Source organism: Rhinolophus sinicus, linkage group LG06 (genome assembly GCF_036562045.2).
Source record: "Rhinolophus sinicus isolate RSC01 linkage group LG06, ASM3656204v1, whole genome shotgun sequence".
NCBI lineage: Eukaryota > Metazoa > Chordata > Mammalia > Chiroptera > Rhinolophidae > Rhinolophus > Rhinolophus sinicus.
In genome coordinates, this window is record NC_133756.1 from 21,791,626 (window position 1) to 21,806,820 (window position 15,195).

The window sequence follows — 15,195 nt, forward strand, 5'->3', positions numbered from 1 at the left end:
AACTGAGAAAACATTGTAAACAATTATTATTCAAAATAACAGTAGTAAACTCATTATGTGTCAATATAACTTATTTTAATGAAAAACAACTATATTTTCCAAAATAAAAAACATAGTAAGAAGAGTGGCATTATTTACATTTTTGCAAATCTCTTTACAGTCAATCTACTAGAAGACAACTGGGTTATCATATCTGCTTCTGCATTCATCCTGTTTGGATATGTTGTTTTAGTTGATATATATGTGAAGAAAATCTGTCCTTAATAGGTAGGTAGTTAGAAAAGTGACGAGTATTTTAATAGTCATTTCAGATACTTGTAGATATTTTCTTTGATACTACATCAAAACTTGACAAGTGGTAATTTCTTAAAGGTTAGCAGCAATATGGACTCTGAAACCATATCAGTGAATTTTTGTGCTCTGTTCCATTAAAATCCTTTGGTCTATATTATACTTTAGAGGGATATTTTACCCACATATGTTTTTGTGACATCATGCAATTGGTCATTTGAAAAAATACTACTAGTTCACTGAGTTATGCAGATATACCAAATGTTGACACATTTCATTATACAACATAAAAAAAAAACAACACTCGACAACATTTGTTAATATCACCATCCATCTCTTCACAACAGTTTGGACAGCTGTCAAGTTCATGGTGGTGAATACAAGTTTTTCAAAATTCTAATATTTACTTGAAAACCTGAATTTTATCAGCAAATACTATTAGTTGCTTTCCTCGAAGTGATAGGCTTACTTTATTTATTTTCTAGAAAATGTCTGTCAAATTCCCAAGTCTGGATGAATAACCATGGTTTATCTGTTGTTCTTTAAAGTAAAAATGATGTTCAAGTGGTGTGTGTGTGTGTGTGTGTGTGTGTGTCTGTGTGCACGCACATGTGTATGTATTTTTCTAACTTTACTTATTGACAGAGCTTAGAAGCAATAGCACTATAGTGGCAATGAGCACACCTACCACCTATATTGATTTCTAAATACCATTCTCCACTAAATGGAACCAGGGCTTTTAGGGGAAATAGGTGATTCCAGGACTGCGGCTGGGAAAGCACGAGTTAGGCCTGGGATACAATGCCAGAAAGTAATGAAAATGCTTAAAAAATGATGGTGAGATGATGAATGAACATAAAAGCCAGCCAAATCTGAAACAATTTGTACATCAAAATAAATGATGGTAATGATTACATAATTCATAGAATAAAATAAATATTGATGAGTTCATTCTGACATAAATCAACAAATCGATAAATGAATAAATGGGGTAGAAGAGAAAAAACTCTCCCATATAATAGGAAAACAAAAAAAATGTATAAAGAATGATAATGATGGAATCAGAAAATTACCATTTGGCAACCACTATAATAATAATTGTTTCAAGTAAGAATTATCAATGGATGTTAGAACTTGTGGGTAGTCTCAAATGATCTCCTCCCACAAAATATTTATTAATTACAAAGAGCAAAATACACTGGATAAACCTGGTAAATACCGCCTTAATGAATCAACTGAACAAAGTTGCATCACCGGTGATGGGATATACAGGTATCACTGGCCTTCTGATATGATGCCTTGAGAAGGACACAACGTCAGTTTTCAAGTATTCCTGCCAAAAATGCATAACCTGAATCTAATCGTGAAGAAACATCAGACAAACTCAAATTAGGGATATTTTACAAAATAAATGGCCTGTATTCTTCAAAAGTGTCAAGGTCATGAAAGACAAAGACTGCGAAACTGTTCCAGATTTTAAAAAATTAAACAGATTTGACAACTAATTAGAATGTGTGATCCTGCACTGGATCCTGGGCCAGAAAAAAAAAAACTTATTTCCTTTTTCTATAAAAAATATTAGTGGGTCAACTGGCAAAATTTGAATAAGTTCATAGATTAAATCACAGTACTATATCAATGTTAAGTTTCTGATTTTGATAATTGAATTGTGATATTTGTACTTTTTCTTTTAAGGAAATAGACTGAAAAATATTTGGGGATAAATGGATCAGAAAATAATTACAATAGTTATATCTATATTTATATCTATCACTCTATGGAGATGAAAGAGCAAGAATGAGAGCACATGCATGCATAAGAAAGAGACTAATAAAACAAATGTGGTTAGATATGGGTGAAAGATATATGGGATTTTTTTGGTAGTATTTTTGCAACTTTTCTTTAAATCTGAAATGATTTCAAAATAAAAAGTCAAAAAATCCCACAAACATACATTTTGCACTATTTCCTTCTAACTATTATATTTATGTATTTTAGAAATACATTAAAAAATTGGGATCATACAATAATATTTTTACTTAATACTTTTTTTTAATTTGACATTGAATCATGAGCAGTTTTCAATGTCATTTAAAATTCTTTAAAATGCAATTGCTAATGGATGCATAATATTTCTTGTTTGGAGGTACTGTAATTCATTTAGTGTATTTAAGGTTTTCCTCACATTTTTGTTATAAACCTATGGTAAAATATATAAGGAACATCTTTTTGCATATATCTTTTGTTCACATATTTGATTACTTCCTTATGCTTGATTCCTAAAATGGGAATTGCTTTGTTCTTTTTTAAATGACTCAAGCGACCTAACAAGCTCCCAAACATCCCCAATTTCCTTTTTAAGTTTGTGCTGCTTTACTGACTTCTGGCCTGCTCCAGGGCTTACTTGTTTGGTAACAGATTGTGAATCCTGGGTTTGACTTCTGGCTGTGGATGGTGACTGCAGGGGGGTGTGGGAGACCCTGGCTGGTAGCAGCAGGCGGGGGTCAGTTCTGGGCTGCTGGGCCATCACTTGTTGAAGAGGAGTCTTACTGTTTGGTGGGACCTGAAAATTAATAGGAAAGCCTAAAAAGTTACTGAGTGGGTGGGATGCACTAGCCTGATACACATCAGGCTAGGCCACAGTTCAGGTCAGTTTAACGTCCCCTGAGGTGTACTCTGTGCTGAGACTGGTTGTGAAGACACAGAGATGAATCAAACACTGAACCTGGCTCACAGGGCTCACCATCTGATAGGGGAGACGTACAAGAAAACAGATATTGACAGTGCAGTGATGAGTACTTATAAATAGGGAAGCACAAGGACTATTGGGAGCATGGAAGAGGTTTTGTGTCTCCCTCTAAACAAATTTTTATACAGTATATATACTCTTGTACATAAATATATTCATTCATTCCTTCTTCCTCTCTCTCTTCATTCAGTGCACCTATAATTTATTGAGCATATACCCTAGACCAAAAGGGGTGGCAGTAGAGTTGGAGAGAAATTCAATAAAAGCAAGAAGTAGAAGTTATCAGGCTTAGTGACCAATTGTCCAGGACAAGACACAAGAGTTAAGGATGACTCCTGTACCATTTACCAAGCCAGGAAATAGATATCTTTTTGGACTGATTTCCCCCCCACCCCTGCTTTACACCGGTATAATTGACGAAAGGCCTGAATTTAAAGAATAAATTTTAAAGAGCAAAGAAAATTTTGTTTGGGGTGCTACACCTTAAACTCACTTGAAGAAACCATTCTTAGAATACTAGCTTTCTACAGGATGGATGTATATGATATAAAAATGAAAGCAGGGGGCTCTACTAGGTTGGGAACAAGATTTTAGAGGCACTGGATAGTGGTGGAAATCAATACAAAACTGAGAGTGGGATAAACAAATCAATTGACAGCAGGTCAAAATAGATTAATATGAAAAAGAGATTTACAGCAGAAAAGAAAAACAGATGAGAGAGATTTCAGGAGCAGGGAGCAAACTGAGTAGGAAGAGTGAAAACGATGGAATGAAATTGTTAAATGAAAGGATTTCAAGTGGACTACTATGATCAGGGAGGTGGTAATGATGATAAATGCAGCCACTTTCAGCAACATAATTTGAATAGAAGGGGAGAAAGTGTGAAGCAAGAGGAAACCAGCCCTGGGAACAAATGAGTCATCTTCATGGAGTAGCTACACCCTGCATAGCACGATTATTCATAAACAAATGTACATTTCCTGGTGGTAGTGAACTAGACTTGGAAAGCACAGTGCTAATGTTACGTTGTCAAACTGATCTAAATGAAAGGGCCCATTTCTCTAGATTAAAAATTTTTAGCAACAGTAACTTACTCATACAGGATTTTCTGAGTATTACAGAAAGGACTGTTAAGGCATCAGATGGGAGACTGAAGGAATCTCAGGGTTTACTTTCAGCTTTCCTTTAGGTTGGATGTATTTCACATGTAAAATGGTGATAGTATAGTACTTAATTCACAGTTGTTGTGAGGATGAATCATAGTTCCCCTCTGAGCCCCAATTTCTCTGAGTATAAAAAGGGCATAGTGATTTTTTGGTAATATGACTCAGAAGTAGGTGGTGAAGGCACACTCAGGATTGTACAGGAACAGCTTTCATTGATTGGAAGAGAATTGCTGGGTTATATGTTCTCTAAGGTGGCTGCTCAATTATTATTTGAAAGTTCCCAGAGACCTTATATAATTTTCTCATTAAGATTTATTATTATTAGGACATAAGCCAGGGTAAGGTGAGATTGCCTTATAGTTTTTTTTTTTTTTTTTTTTTTAGAAAAGAAAAATATACTGGTTCTATGCTAATATCTGCTATGCAGCAGAATGTCATAGGATCCAGTGTATTAAGCTCTATTATTCTTCAGTGGAGGGATATTATGTAAGTCCATTACTGAAATTTCAGGAAATTTTACCCAGACTAAAGGTGATGAAGAATGATGTATCCATTTTTTGATAGAAATATATTTACACACACACACACACACGCACACACACACAGATTGAGATCAAAAGAACAAAAGCAGGTGAGAACTATCTTGATTCTAAGTTAGACTGAGAGGGTGTTTTGGAACCAACAATAATTGGAACTAACATTTCTTAAGTACCTTTATGGGTCAGTTCCTTTACATAAATTATTTCCAGTCTTCACAACTAGCAAGGTAGGCATTAGAAAACTGAGGTTCGAGGTTCAGAAATGTGTAACTTGCCCAGGGTCATAAACATGGCAGAATTAGAATTGGTAGTATGAGGATATGTCTGCTACCAAAATCCCTGCTCACTTTATTGTACCACTCTATGATAAAATAATGTATTTGGAAAAATTTGAGAAAGAGTATTTGGAGAATTTATTCCCTACTTCCCCTCTGACGATCTTTTTGCTTCTTTTGTTTTTTGGTTCTGATATTTGCACCCTAGAGTTTGAGTGGGCTTGAATATGGGGTATATGTAAAAAGAATGATTCCACAGCTCCCACAATATAACAATTTCCTCAGGCTGTGAGATGGAAGAGTAAAGGTGGGAATGAGGGAGGGGGTTAGTTAGAAAAGATGGCTGAGTCTTTTCTTACCTTTAAGTTGTTTATGAATTTCAGGACAACCCATTGGCTATTCTCTTCTCTTGCTTGGAATATTATCTTTTTGCTATTTGGGGGGGAAAGTATTAGGGCCTAAAGGTTTGGTATCTGCAGGAAATTTCTGTAATGATCTGCAGAGTAGAGCCCAAAAAAGTTAAGGTCAAAGACAATTCAATTCCTTCATCTGTTTTTGGTAGAGGATACGTGTGTGTGTGTGTGTGTGTGTGTGTGTGTGTAAAAGGGTTGGTGCTGGGTCACTCTTACACCCAGACACACTGAAGGGATTAGAAGGGATACCCCTGGAATCACGAGAGATGAAAACGAGGAGATTCCCTCACACTCCTACTCTCAGGTACGGGTCGGAGTGACAGGAATGTTCTCAAACGTCCTGGAGTGAAGAAAATGTACAAAGGTGCTCGGAGTCTGAGGACCCGGGGTCGCCAGGGTGGGTAGGGACTTAGGGACTTCCGCCTCCGGGGGGTCGTCGTTGGGGTCCGGCGGGAGGCCGTGGGCGGTGCTTGGAGCGCGCCGCCCGGGCCTTTTCCAGACTGCGCTCCCTGGCGTTTTCTGACGGTCGTGCCCCGGCGGCCGCCGCAGTCCCGCTGCCGTAGCGGGGCTTGGGGTCCAGGGGGCGCTGTGGCCCAGGAGCGCCGGCGGCAGGAGCGGCCAAGGCGACGCTGGAGGCTTCGCGGAGGATCCCCGCCTGCAGCACCTCTGTAGTCCCGCCGCAGCATTGAGCCCACGGCCCTGCTCAGTGGAGCTCCTCCGGGATCCGCGTGGCTGCGGCGGTCCGGGAGCTCGATGCGGCTCGGCAGGCGCTGGGCCTCAGCAGCAGCGGCGATCACAGCCCCTTCTGGAGTGGGAGGCTTCGCGGCGACGCCTGGGGCCGCGCCGGTGCCCTCCGGAGGACGCTATCGGCTCAGGGACGACCCCCCGGGCCATGCTGAGGCGGCGGCGGCCGCTGTTCGAGGTGAGTGTGGCGCGGCGCGATCCTGGGCTCGCTGGCCTTCGGCCTCTGGGGAGGGAGGGCCCGGGCGGCAGCCCTCTAGCCGGGCGGACGGGGCGTCCAGCCGCTGCGGCAGCCTCCCCCACCCCGCGGCTCTCGGCCTCAGCCCCTTCTCCCCGTGACCCCTGGGAGGCTGGAGGCGCGTGGGGGGCGACTAGGCCCCGCGCCGCCGAGAAGCCCTCGCCCCGGCCTCGGTTCCGGCGCGGCCCGATGTGTGGAGCAGTGGGCTGGAGGGGCATTGCCATCCTTCGGGTTGGGCCCGGGCAGAGCGCAGCCTCTTATCCCGGGCCCTGCACGTACCTCCCGGAGGGAGGCAGAGGACGCCTGTTTGCAAACAGCCTTGGCTTTTCCGCGCCGCATACTGAGTCCCGCAGAGTCCCGGGGGGAGGGGCAGGAGGGCAGGGTGGGAATTGGAGTGCAGAAAGTGAGTGACCCTGAAAGCGCCTGGTACCCCTGGAGTGCCGTTCAGGATCTGACTGGGTTGAAAACAGCCTTTTGCGTCTTATTTGAGGTGAAATTTCATCACCTGCCGGTAGCTCATCCCTGCCTTCTTCTATTACATTTAGCCTCGAAGCGTGGTCTGCCTTGGAGAAAGCTGCATCCCAGCTTTACGATGTTAAGTTTCCTAGATAAATGCTCTCACAATTATATACACATATATCTGTATATAGATATATAAAGATGCATATATCTCTATATGTCGATATATACCGACATATAGAGATATATGCATCTGTTATATGCATCTGTATATACCACAAAGGTCTATTCCCCCCCCCCCCACCCCTTCTCCTCCAATAAGTGTAAATATTTTAATGCCTCAGTCCTCGGTTCAAAAAGGTTCTACCTAAATAGATAGCGAGATGATTTTAAAAAGTCGTGCTTACTATACTAATAACAGATACCTGATAGAAATGGGTTTATTCTGAATTTTAGAACTTAAATAATTTGTCCTGGTATTAATGTAAAAAAAAGTTAGCGTTTACACTTTGATACTCCAAGTCAGATATATGGGTGTTTGTGGTTTATGATAAATGTGGTTATTCTTGTTTTCCTGTTAGGTATGTGAAGGTTGTAGGATTGATGATAAGTACTTCTAAAACGTCTATAAACATGAAAACAATAAGTATGCTAGTAGAAAACTTGGAAAGTACAGAAAAGTACCCATGTAGACTCTCCATAAATATTTAATGGGGGAAAGGTCACCCATAATCTCATAGTACATTTTGATGGTCTTTTAAGGTTTAAAATGGGTTTGTACTGTTGGTGATTTTTAAATTATTATTTCTGCATATGAGGTTCAAAGTTAACAGCCTGTCCATTTTACTGTTTAACATCCAGGTGTTTGTATTAGATCTATAAAAATGTTTTAGATCTATAAAAATTCATCAGTTAAAACAGAATAACATGGGGAGGACCTACGAACCCCAGTGCATCATGGGAAGCTCCTGAGGTCTAGGGAGGTTTGGTGTAGTAAATGTTTTTAAGGACCTATTCTGTTACATGTGGTAGCCTGTATTGTTTTTGTAAGATTTTGCTTAACTATTTATAATTGTAAAAAATTGGCTTGATTAGATATTTTGGTAGATTAATTTAGGTTTTTAATAGTCTAATTCCGTTTTTCTCGGTGTGTCCCCAAAGACTACCAACATTAGAATCAGCTGAGGGTGCTTATTAAAATATACAGATCCTGGCCCCTTGAATCAGAATTTCTAGGGATGATAGTGGCCTAAGGATCTTTATTTTTATCAAGCACCCTTATTCTTAGTCCGAGTAAAGTTTGAGAATCACTGATATAAGTTTAAAGTTGACTAACTTTGGCAAGCCGAATGAAAGTACATTTTTGTTTCCTAGCAAAGCTATTAGTCAATCTTAAGCAGCCAATACAATCATTTCTCATAGCAACAGATAATGGTGTTTTAATCTTAGAAAGACAAAGGATGATTTTCGAGGGACAGCTGATTCAGTCGACAAACATTGAGAGCCCATTGTGGTAGCAGTGTTGTTATAAAAGGATACCTGGTCACTTACCTTGGTACTTAATCTCCTTGGATCTCAGTGTCATTGTAAAATGCAGACAGTTATATTGCAAGACTTTTAGGGTAAGTACATCTGAAAAATTTTTTTAATCTGTAAAAGATCATTATAAAATTTTAGCTGTTAATTTTAAGTGTGAGGTCTTTTCTTTGGTGTTCTGAGAAACACAAAAATGACCAAGGTCTCTGTTAGCAAGTAGCTAATTGTGGAAGTAGGACATATTTAATTAATCGTTACAGGGCAGGGTCAGGCAAGTGTTGTAATGGTGTAGAACATGCTAGATCTCTCTTTAAGGATTCTATGTTTAATTCAGTAGCTTTTCTTTAAGAATATTAATAATTTTTATATACGGTCTTTCCTTTTCCAATTTCTGATTCAGAGTTTTATTATTTAAGAAAGTAATTGTATATATTGCCTGGTAGTGATAGTTTTATATTAATTCCTTTAAAAAGACAGAATGAGTGGAGATGATCCCATTTCTTCCTGTGTTGCTAAGCTACCACTGTTCATTCCATTTAGTAAACTTTTATTTGGTACCTGTAAGGTGCTCGATACAGACTAGTTGCAAGGCACAAAGCGCTTTAAAAAGATAATTTCCTGGGTTTTAACATTTAACATTTCCTGGATTTTAAATTCTTACGTTCATAAAGGGATGATGATGAGTTTGTGTGTGTGTGTGTGTGTGTGTGTGTGTGTGTGTGTGTGTGTGTGTTTTATGGTTGTTAGTTGCATTATGTGGTGCAGAGTGTAGAGTTGATGTGGGCAGGAATCCTTACTACAACTCTTAGAGCAATATGACATTTAGATCCTGAGTTTCTTCTTATGTACTACTGGAGTAATAATAGCACCTCTCATTGAGAAGTGGAACAGGTTCTATGAGATGAAAGTAATCAAAAGCAATTAGCTCATTGTTTGTCACATAGAAGGTGCTCAATAAATGTTCATTTGCATTCCTCCTTTTGGAGAAAACAAAAACCAGGCATTGAAATTTCTGTGTGACTTAAAACTTGGTAGCCTTAATTTATTTAAAGAATGAGTCTACTTTTGAAATTCTTTGAAATTTTTGATAGAAAACTATTTTGATCTTATTACATACATTTCCCATTTGACTTTTAGCTAAAAATTAGCTACTGTATAGGGTGCACTTAATATAAATTATTTTCTGAGTTTTACATGATCTTTGATTTTTTTTTGTGTGTATCTGACTTGCGTTAATACAGAGGGTGCCAAAAAAATTTACACACATTTTAAGAAAGGAAAAAACTGTATTAAAATTGTAATACTCAATATATATTGATAACAAAAGATGAATACAAGTCACGTGTATACATTTTTTTGGTACCCCCGGTATAGAGCTACATTCTTAGTATGTAATAATCAATGAGACAGTTCATATTGGGCAAGGGAAAAGGAGAACTTAATGAATGTTGATGGGGATTTTGAGACATTTAGGATTTTATATTACAGAACTAGTTTTAAAATCTTAAAAATTTTTTCCGTAAATTGCCTTTTAGTTTAAAATCCTTACTTGTTTATTTAAGCTTGAAACATGCTTTTGTGGACCTACGCTTTGGACTATAGTAGTTTCTTTAGTTAGTAATTCTATAGTGATTTGTCATATTTTCTTCTCTCCTATTATTTATGATGGTATATCCTTAACTTAATATCTGTGATGGTAGATTTTTCTTATTTATTAATGTTTTTATTTTTTTTTATTGGGGAATGGTGTGTTTTTCCAGGGCCCATCAGCTCCAAGTCAAGTTGTCCTTCAGTCTAGTTGTGGAGGGCGCGGCTCAGCTCCAAGTCCAGTTGCTGTTTTCAATCTTTAGTTGCAGGGGGCACAGCCCACCATCCCATGCGGGAATTGAACCAGCCAACCTTGTTGTTAAGAGCTCGTGCTCTAACCAACTGAGCCTGAGCCATCCGGCTGCCCCTGTGGTGGTAGTTATGTTACATTTTTTAAAATACAGAACTAGTAAATCCATGCATTAGATTTTAAAAAATTAAATTTAAATGGAAATGTATTACCTTTTGAGGGAAGGAGTCTTAGGAAGTAAGACCTAAGAAAATGGTGAAATGAGTTTAGAATTTTTAATAAATTGGGGAAAGTTTGCATATATTCAGCTGTGGGTTCTTCTGGCAGTTTGAAATAATAACAATTATAGAGAGGCTATGAAATGTGAAGTAAAGAACACATATATTTCAATTAAATTTAAACTATTAGATAAGGCTCTTTTTTTTTTTTTTGTAACAGCTTTATTGAAATATAATTCACATACCATAAAATTGACCCATTTAAAGTATATAATTTTTTGGCTGTCAGTGTATTCACAGAATTGTGCAAATCACCACTATCTAATTTTAGACATTTTCATCACTCTAAAAAGAAACTTATACCCGTTAGCAGTCACTCCCATTCCCCCCCAGGCTTCCCAGTCCTAAGCAACCACTAATGTGCTTCCTGCATCTGGATTTGCCTATCAATTCTAGACATTTCATTTGAATGGAATCATACAATATGTGACTGGCTTCTTTTACTTAGCATAGTATGTGCAGGGTTTGTCCACGTTGCAGCTTTTATCAGTACTTCATTTCTCTTTATTCCCAAATAATCCATTGTATGAATGTAGTACATTTTATTTATCCATTCATCACCATAACCATCATTCATAAGCAGAACTCAATGGAACTGGTTAACCATATTGCGTGGTGATGGGGATAGTGGTGGGCGGACTTCAGCTATATTTTATATTCTAAGAATTATCACTTAACAAAAAATTGTTTGCCTTAGTTTAGTTTTCCTTTAATGCTAAAATATTTCTAAAAAGTTAGAGTCCAGTTGCATATTTAGCGATTAATATTTCTAAGCATTCAGCACTGACAGATTACCTCTCCATGATATATAATTTATATACATACAGATTAGTCATTGATCTTTATTTTTCTATGTAGCATAGTCCTCTATTTGTTCCCATTTGAGGTATTAAAGCTTTTCTATGAGGGTTTTGTGGGATGCAGTTTAAAGACAGTAGTAATGACTTGCTCATGTTTCTAGAGTTACTTCAAAATAGGAAATACTGTAGGGATACATTGTTTGAGTAAACAGTGCAAGTTTTGGGCCTTCGTTCTATACACAGTGGATCATCCACAGTATTTTGCCACTTGATTATGATCACTTTCAGATCTCTTAGTGCTGACTTTGAACTGAGTGAGCTGAAAGGCTTGCACTGGTTTGTTATACAATCTTTTGGTTGCTTTGGATGCAATAATTTCTATATAAAGTTACAAAAAACAGCAGTCCTGGAGTGTTTTTTTTTGTTGGGATTAATGAAAAGGTATGCTTTTCTATTTGTAATATGGTTCTTTTCTAACCGCTCATGATTAAGGTTTGGTAGTTTATCTGCCAGAATTCCTTTTATTAAAATGAATAAAGAGTAAATGGTATATATTTTTTATTATTTCAAAGTACAGCTGAGCCTATCTCAGAAATTTTTTTTATTGAAATAAAGAGCAAGCAGTATCACAGTTTTTTGAAAACATTCTGTTAGGGTTTATGTAAACTTTAATCTTCATTTTTCATTTTCAATTCAACAAGAGAAACAGCCCCTAAAAAATAATTGAAGTAAAACACTGCCAGTTTGAGAAAAACCTTAAAACTTCAAAATACATCATTTGAGCTTTTTGTGATTCTGGTGATATAGTAACTGCCCATAGGTTTTGTTTTGTTTTGTTAATTAATAGCTGAGGTAAATTGTTTTTGAGGTTATTATGAGGTCACCCTTGGAAATTTCTGCTCTATGTCTAAAAAACAAGGTTGAGATTCTTTAATGTGGCACAGCCCTTCAAGTCTTGGTTCCAACCTAATCATTCCTCACTCCTGTTCCTGCATGCTCCACTATCTCATCCTTCCAAGATTCCAGGTTTATGAAGTTTTCCTTGATTTCTTTTACCTTGTATTACTTATGTAATACAAAAGCTTTGTCAGCAGTGTGCCACCTTCTGCTAGGTGTGTTATGTATGTTATTTCTGATTCTTAAAATGACTCTATAATATCATAGTATTTATGCCTGTTTTACAACTGAGCAAACTGAGAGGCTTGGACAGTTTTACTTTCCTAAGCCCACAATGGTGATTGATTCAATCCATGTATCTCTGATTATAAACACACTTTTTTTCATCATATGAACCTCCCCCTGTTCTGTTTATGTTAGAATTTTTGTAGTGCTTTAGGAAGTATTCATATTAGGAAAGCACAAAATTAGTCGATTGACTTTGGTGGATATTTGCCTTTGAAGTATACTACTAGCATGTAGTATTTTGTATAAGAAAGAGGTGTGTATGTGTGTGTGTGTTTTGGGAACTTTAGCTTTCATGTACTTTTTTTTTCTTTTTAAAAAAATATTTTATTGTGGTAAAACATTGCACATACTGGTATTTTTGAAGCAGATAAATGCCTGCTTTGCTATTATTAGAAAAATATATTAGGTTGATGCAAAAGTAACTGCGGTTTAAAGGGTTAAAAATAATTGCAAAAACCGCAGTTACTGTTGCACCAACCTAATAACTGATCCCTGGACCTCATTTCTCTGATCTGAAAATGAGTGATGGACTAGATGTTAAGTTCCCTTTCACATCTGATATTCTAGTCAGTGTTTCTAAAGAACTGAATTTTGAAAAGATAAACGGCATGTAGACAACTCCAGGCAGTAATGACGTAACAGAACACGGGAGTGGGGGCAGTGGGCTGAGAAAGATAGGAGAACCAAGACCAAGGGATTGTAATTTAGGTAAAAGTTTTCCCTGTAATAAAGAGAATGTATTACTGAATACAAACATAGAAACTCTGAAAATTAGCTGGATGAGTAGTTTGTGCCTGAGGCCTCTTTCTCTACCTGTTACCTTTTTTCTTCTGCCCTTTCTTGTGATAGTGTGTATGTGTTTGAGAAAAATGCATCTAGAGCTATGTTATATGAAAATAACCACATCACCAGTAGCACACGTGAAATAATTAGAGCTTTTATATTGCTCATAAAGTGAGAATTCAGTAATTAAAATGTGGACTGATTATTGTAAATCTTCACAGACTTTGTTGATAAAGCAAAGGAGGGCATGTTTTGTATTCAGAAGAATGAAATGCAATTTAGTGAGAACATTTTTATATAGTCTTCCCCCCCTGGAGGTATTGGAGATGCTGATATTGACATATACTAGATAGACAGATGATGTCATTACTAGCTGGAAAATTGTTAAACAGCTAAAAAATTGTTATCCTTTTCCTTGTTTCCTTTTCTTCTGGAGTCCTTGGAATCTTGACTTTGGGAAGAAATCATCCTACACCAGGAGCAAGCAAATGTTCTTTAATCAAATAAGTTTGGGTTTTTCAGCGTACTACTATATCTCTCAGGTAGAGATTTGCAAATACACATTTGTATTTTTAAAATGGAGGAGTAAAAGTAAAGAAACTTGTTTAACTTCGTTCAACAGTATATTACCCAAACTTAGTGGCCGTGGACCCCTTTTTCCCACTTAATACTTAGCAGTACACCTTATACTAATCTAGGTCAACTTTTATCTGTTTTATAAAGCCTTATGCTCACAATATCCATTGAACCCTCAGGCAGTAGGCCCTGCTTACTTATGAAGGACCTTATTCTGTTGTCGGTTACTGCTAATTACTAGAAAATTGCTTTTATATTTAGCCAAAAATCTGCTTTTCTCTCATATCCTTTTGTTCTCTAAAATTATACAGAGTAATTACTCTCACCTTAATATCTAAAGATGACAAGATAATGTATTGTCTTCCCGAGCATAGTCATTAAAAGCTCAGGCTTTGGAGTTAGACTGCCTGGGCTCAAATTTTAGCTCCACACTGCTTTTACTGTGTGATCTTGGACAAGTTAATTAACTTTTCTGTGCCTCAGTTTTTCTCATCTGTAAAATGAGACTAACAATACTACTTTAGTGGGTTAAATGAACTGAATCATAAAGAGCTAATTATAGTATGTTGGTTTAGGTCCCCTGGGAAGTAGACACATTAGTAGCGCAAGAGATTTTATGGGGAATAGAATGAAATGCCTGTGAAAGGAAACAAAAAGAAGCCAAATTGATGAAAGAGAGCCTCAGTCTGTGATGTAGGTGGGGGGGGGGGGAATCTCAGCCAACCCAGCAGGGAGCTCCAGAGCAAAAATTGCCTGTTAGAGGAGTCATGCATCGGGAAGAAATGGCCAGGTTCTAGTGGACCCACCATGACTAGTTACTTGCTAGGAGCTGCCCAAGAAGAGTATGGCCTGGATTGGAAATCTGAGATGAATTCTGAACATGCTACAGCTGGAAGTTAGCTAACTGTGCTTGTTGCGCCCGAATGCAAGTTCTTTTTTGAAGGGAGATCCAAATGACTGCCACAGACCATTTCCTGTACTTCATGGATCTGTGTCTCCAAACTTTTTCTGAGAAAAGCTTCTCCAATGTTCCATGGACTTCTCTTCCTAATGGGAAACTTAGAAGAAGTAGGTTAGTGAGACAGACTTTGGCCCTCGTCTCTGTACCTGGTCTCAGTGCCACAGTGGTTCTTGTGCTCCACTGTCCAGTCTAAATTTCCTTTGTCATTAGCTATCATTTCTGCTGGTCATAGTGGTTTACCTAGTGGTGTGACCCAACCCTCATTTGTGAGGGGTCTGAGAACCATACTCTTCGGCTGGAGTGGTTGGATTTGTCCATTCCCAGTCACAACTGGGCAAAGGAGTATCAAGTGGTACCCAAATGAATCA

General features: G+C 37.9%; 1 protein-coding gene across 2 annotated transcripts in view; it reads left to right on the forward strand.

Moving 5' to 3' along the window:
- The first annotated feature begins 5,948 nt into the window (after positions 1 to 5,948).
- ZFYVE9 (zinc finger FYVE-type containing 9) overlaps positions 5,949 to 15,195 on the forward strand; it is a 126,155-nt gene continuing 116,908 nt past the window's right edge. For both annotated transcript variants that reach the window (XM_074334715.1, XM_074334716.1), the window contains exon 1: positions 5,949 to 6,355. The gene's annotated coding sequence lies outside the window, so the exon portion shown is untranslated. The remainder of the gene's footprint in view (positions 6,356 to 15,195) is intronic.